The sequence below is a fragment of the Dermochelys coriacea genome, chromosome 2 (assembly GCF_009764565.3).
Source record: "Dermochelys coriacea isolate rDerCor1 chromosome 2, rDerCor1.pri.v4, whole genome shotgun sequence".
NCBI classification, from domain to species: Eukaryota; Metazoa; Chordata; order Testudines; family Dermochelyidae; genus Dermochelys; species Dermochelys coriacea.
In genome coordinates, this window is record NC_050069.1 from 215,988,811 (window position 1) to 215,995,502 (window position 6,692).

Here is a 6,692-nt window from a genome sequence, read left to right on the forward strand (position 1 = left end):
AGGACTCGGCAGCCCTTTGGGTGCTAGAGGAGCATGGAAGGCAGTGGATTTTGGACAGCAGAATGGTGTAGCCAAGGTGTTACAATGTGTAGGTCCATTGCCCACTATTATTCTGTGTAAGTGGATCTACTCAGGGAGGTGTGGATGATGCTACAATAAGATGCAGTAATATCTATAGAACAGATGAATCGCTTCTCCCTTGCACACACATTTTGGTCCTCTGTGCAAATACCTGTTAGCTAATTTTGGGTGAACATCAGAAATTTATCCAAAGAGCTTGTTGTTGTTGTTTTAAAGATGAAATCTGAATAAACATTTGCAGAGCACAAAACTGCATAATCACTACAAACTAGATTAAAAGTATCCCAGGAACCACAGTTAGACACAGTAACATGAGGTTATAGACGTATGGATTCATTTTTCACAGCAGGCAAACATAACTGATAGTATTTGTGGACTTATCTACCATAAAGTGAAAATCTCTCCTTGGGGATTAATAATTGTCATTGTTTGGCACCAAGTTCTAATCCTAACAAAATGTTAACTGCTAATTATAATATTATTGGCCAAATTCATGCCGGGTGTAACTTCATTGAAGTAGTTGATTTTTTTGCAAATTTTTAGAGATAATTGAACTAAATTTCATTATTTTTGTTATATTTCTGTCTACACATTATTGAAGCACAGAAGTCATCAATGGTTAGTTAATGGTCAGCAAAACTGCTGACTCCCTGAAGACTAAGATGATGTAATGGGTCAGGAATGAATATTTCTTCAGTCTCTATATACACTTCTCAAAGTTGTAAATGAATCATACTTAAAAGCCATCCTGGTAGAAGTCCTCAGGTGGATAATATTGCCTTGCCATCTGGCTAAGCTAATGATGATGACATGCCATGGAATTGCCTATTTCCTTCCCTCTTATATCCTCCCAAATTAATGGTCAGTTACATCTTTTCTGCACGGTTAGAAAGATCTGTACTGGGTTTAAAGTAACTGTGCTCCTGTTGCTTGTTTTTCTTCAAGATTGATGCATATGCAAGGTTGGGTAACTGACTTGCTAAATATATCTCAACACCAAATATCCTATCTTCTGTTAATTGCAGTTCCCCTTAATAAATATATTTCTCTTTTCATCAACAGCATAAGAAATGTTCTCTGGAACGTTGGCTGGATTTTTGTCTTTTAAACAGCTTTGCCCATGTAATGTCTGTTGTGAAATTAAATCCCAAGAGGTCAGGAAATTTGATTCTCTTGGTAATGTTAATTTGCCCACTATACGCCTAGTGAATGTAATTCACCACTGTTACACCCCAGTTTTCCAAGGGTGGCCTGATTTTTGTAATCTTGCCAACTAGTGGCATCCTCCCTGCACCCCCCCCCCAAAAAAAAGTTTGTGTTAATCCTAAATGGAAAATTTGTTGGATTGATGCCTACTATGCTGCTAGGTCTGCACAGCTGAGATTACTAACACCAGACAAGCTCAATATGTTTTCAAAATCTTTCTTTTAAAATTGCTGGTAGAAAAGCCTGTCCCATGGTAATTCACAGAAAACTAGGATCTGCTCCAAGCACGATTAATACTGTAATATGGATGACTGTCTGCAGGACACAGGGACAAATACTGCGTTGAACTGTGATAGATCATTGTGCTCTACCAAAATCTAGTGAAAGAGTCACTGAGAATGAAGCTTCCAGTTATGATATTAAATATTAATTCAACTACCAACATGGAAAGTAAGGTTCCCTCCACCTCTCCCCGCCCCCCAAGCTCATACACTTCAAAAAGCTGTGACTAGAGAGTCGGGTTCAGCTTGCACACCTGGAAGCCAAAAGAACAAGGAATACTGTTTTATTTGTAAACCACTGTTTCTTTTGAATTAATCTTTATTGCTTCAGTACCACAGAAAAATTAACTTTTATTCTGGGCATCCACCTGTAGGCAACCCAATTGAAGAATAATTCTAATTTCATATTCAGCTTGTGAAATAATCATGAGGAGACAGTTCTTTGGTTACCCCAAACCTTAACATAAGGTATATTCTTTGATTGCTGTGAATGTTAAAAATTATATATTATGAATGAAATTCACCTGCGCCTGCACAAAGCTAGAATAGTTAGGCCTTGTGCAGGAGATTCCGTGTGGGATGGGAGGGACAGAGTCTATCTTCTTAGTATGTGGGCAGGCTGTTGAGCTCATCTGTAATGCAACTATCCACTCTACATTTTAGTTTTATGGACTAGGGATCCTTTATCAAGATTGTCCTGCATGGTCTGATCTATTGGCTTACTTAGGACTTACTTATTGAACCCATCTTCACGATCTACAAGGGGTACTGTGAGGCTCCTTTGTGTGGCTGCCAGCACCACATGTTCACCACCCCAGGTTTATCACAGGGTTTAGCCCTATATGCTATTCTATCTTTAGACAAAGGATATGTCTACACTACCCGCCGGATCAGTGGGCAGTGATCCATCCAGCGGGAATCGATTTATCATGTCTAGTCTAGACGCAACAAATTGACCCCCGAGTGCTCTCCTGTCGACTCCTGTACTCCAGCTCCGTGAGAGGTGCAGGCGGAGTCGATGGGGGAGCACCAGCAGTCAACTCAGACGACACCACAGTAAGTCGATCTAAGTATGTCTACTTCAGCTACATTATTCATGTAGCTGAAGTTGCATAATTTAGATCACCTCCCCTCCCACCCCCATGTAGACCAGGGCTAAGAAACAAGCAGATTAATTCAGTTCCTATCCTTGGAGCTCATACACCAGAGACAAATGCATTCAATAACATATCTGTGGCTTAGTTGGTTCCTTTCCTGTGAAACCAAATCACAATATCACTGGGGGATTTTCAAGTAATATTGAAACTGTTATGCAACATTTTCTTTTGTCCATATTTAAATTATTCCTTGATTTGGAAAAATATAAATAAAAAGGCTGCCAAGGTTCCTAATACTGTAATGAACACTACTCAGCCCAAGAGGTTAATGGCTTTATATTAGAAAAGACACACTGATCATGGCATCTCCATTAATATATTACTTTCAACAAAGCATTAGCCTATGGTAAACTTTCTATGTGTCAGGGCTACTGGAATCCATAGGGAGAAGGTTTCTGATAGTAAAGGGCACATTAGTTGAATCCTTACTCTGAGTGTGAATTGATTTTTTTTAATAGTGAGGGTAATTAACCATTGAAATAACTTATCCAAGGGATGGATGTTTTTCTAGAAGGTATTCTGAACTCAACCAGAAGTTGTGGACTTGATGCAGAAATCACAAATCATGCAGAAATAGTGAAATGCTATGGTTTGTTAGGAAGAGGCCTTAAAATATACAAATCTATAGTTGACATTCAAAAAGGCCAACATAGAAAGACTTAAATAATAACATGGGGCAAGTTGCTTTATCCTCAAAGCCACACATTGATCAGGATTTTAAGATTTCAAATATAATAATCTTCACAATGCAGCTGTTTGAACTCTTTAGGTTTTGTTTCATGTAATTCACATTAATGTATCCTGTCATAACAGATTGGAAGGTCTGGCTGTATGCCTGAAGGTTTGCTTGGAGGTATCTGAAACTTTTTGGACAAATGACCACAATTTCAAGGGGGAGAATCAGACCACCAGGCTTCCCAAAGATATCTAAAAAGAAAAGGAGTACTTGTGGCACCTTAGAGACTAACAAATTTATTAGAGCATAAGCTTTCGTGAGCTACAGCTCACTTCATCAAATGCATCCTTTTTGTGAATACAGACTAACACGGCTGCTACTCTGAAACCTGTCAAAGATATCTAAGGTAAAGTTGGATATGGGACGTGAGTGAAGGATGAAAACAGAAGGGACTGGTTTGGGTGGGACATTAGTTTGACTACTCTCATTATCAGGAAGGCTTTCCTGATATTTCTCTCTGTTTCTTCCATCCCTGTACTTCTATTCATGCCCCCTTTAGTTACCCTGTCGTCACTTGATGTTTGTGACCTCCAGCTATATGTAAACTTATGTCATCACTGGATGCAGCCTTATCCTCGCCTTCTACAACTCTATAGTGTCATCCCTAAACACTTTGCCTTAATATCAACACAGATAATGTTAATACAGTATTTTCAATATTTCCTCCATTTTTCAAAGGCTCCCTCCTTCCAAGGGAAGACTTTAAAGGCTTGGAAGCATTAACAGAGCACAGCAAAGCAAGAATTTCAGTCACCCTAGTTTGGGATCAGCAGAACTGTTTTTTCTTCTTCCCAAAGTAGACTTGTGGGCATCATCTACAAGCAAAGTCAGGAGGGAATGGGAATGATGTGGGAAGTTGTTGCGCTTAGATAGGGAGTAAGTAAAAGATGTTGATGTCTCAGTCAGAATATGAGTTCCTAAATAAATGGAAAATGTAGGTAAAGATTTATTTCTACAAAAAAATAGGACAGAGTTAAAGAAAAGTGTTGTCTAGGATTAATTTTATATTAAAACTAAAAGTAAAGATATTAAAAAGTAAGAATAAATTAGGATCCTAAACCCAACCTAGAACGATCTGATTTTCAAAAGTGATGAGCACTCACACTTTGACTTAAAATTAGAGCTGTGTGAATAATTGATTTGTTTAGTTTCTTGGCACTTCTGGAAAAAAATAATTTTAGGTATATAATAATTTAAAAAAAAACAGCAAACCAAAAAGGCAAAATAATTTCATTTGGGTTAATTGAAACATTGAGGTTTTTTAAATGGTTTTTAATTTTTTAAAATAAAACTTAAGGAAATTTCAAAAGATAGTTTAGAATCTCAACTTCTCATTTCACATTTGTTTTGTAGAATTTCTATTTTTTTTGGTCAAAACAATTTAGTGAATTTAACCCAAATCTGTTGTTTTGGGGGAAAAAATTTCAGCCAAAATTGTTTTTGCCCCACTGCATTTAAAATTCGTATAAGAAAATTAAAGCAATAGAAACTTTTGGGGACTCAACACTTCTTAAAATCAGGCCACTCATTAGGTGCTTAAGTATTAGGAGTTTAACTTTAGGAGTTTAGAAGTCTAACTTTAGGTTCCTATTTTTTTAAAATCTCAGCCAAAATTTAAAAAAAAGTTAAAATCAAACAATAATAAAGCAGGATGTGGGAGGATGTTTGGGTGACTCAGAGTTGGGGGGTGAAGATATGAAATGAAAAAGCTAAAGGCTTGATTCAAAGTCCATTGGAGTCTAGATAGATTCTCATTGGACTTAAGTGGCCCATTAAAATCAATGGAGTTAGGCACCTAAATACTTTGGAGGATCTGGGCCTATGCACCTCTCATGACCACTTTGCTTGCATGCTCCAACTCTTTGTGTGGCTTTTGTAAGCTCTTTGAGCCGGGCCTTATATTTACCTTATATTTGGAATATGCCTAACACATTAAGGGCACATCTGCAATAATAAAATTATAAAATACATTATATTATACTACAGATAGGATAATTCAGCTGTACAGTAAATCCTCTAGCTACTGAGGGACCATTTTCTAAAACAAACCTAGAAAGTTTGTATGGGCCACCTCTGCAGTAAGTTTATATGATACCAGCTGTTTCTGTGAGATGAAACAGGATGGATTTGTATTGGCGTTTACTGCACCAATCTAATGGCGAGACCATTGCTATTTTAGATCTTTTGAAAGATGGAAAAGTAGCTCAAAGTAGCTAAACTGAGGCAGCCCTTCTCAGGAACCAGCAGAAAGTTAGGGAGGTATAATTAATCCTGACTCAGTGCAGCGGGATGGACTAGATGACCTCCTGATGTCATTTCCATCCCTACATTTCTATGCTTCTATTAAAAAGGTGCCTTTGTAAACCAGCAGCTTAAAGTCAAAGGTTTGCCTGGCAGCAGGCTTTTACCTCTGGAAAATTATCAGCCAGAGCTAGAGGCCAATTTTGTATAGTTTCATAGTTTCAAGAATAAATAATAACAATAAGGTGAAATAGCACTTTGCAAGCCAAAGCCACTTAGACTGCTTTAACCCAATCAGTAGCAATCCACTGCAAAGAGATACTGGAATCAGTAGGGTCCAATCCTGCACTTAGGTCAATGGGTCCAGGATCAGACTATTAGCCTGCTCAGAACAGATACCCAGAGATACAGCAGCCTGTTTTCAAAAAACTAAAAGGATCTTCCTGGTGTAGACCAGATAGTCTCAGAATGAGTTGGTTTTTATTTTATTCAATAATTTTTTTAAAATTACCAACTTCTCTCTCCTTGCCACCTTTTTTTCCCCCTCCTCCTCTTCCTAGCTAGTGAATAGGGAACTGCAAACAGGAGACTTTGAGAGGGGGAGAAGGAGATCCCCCTGCTGAACAAACAAGGTGTGACTAAAAGAAAAGGAGTACTTGTGGCACCTTAGAGACTAACAAATTTATTAGAGCATAAGCTTTCGTGAGCTACAGCTCTCTTATGCTCTAATAAATTTGTTAGTATCTAAGGTGCCACAAGTACTCCTTTTCTTTTTGTGAATACAGACTAACACGGCTGCTACTCTGAAAGGTGTGACTACTAACCTTGGGGTGAGTGAGTTTGCTTGGCTGTTTGTGTTTTGCTTTCTCTTTCAGGTTATTTCAGTTGGGATTGTGTGTCTGGGGATTGTTTGAGCCTTTGTTCCCTGGATCATCATTGATCATCTTTGATCAGCCTCAATCAGCCTTGTGATCACCCTCCCCCTGTGTG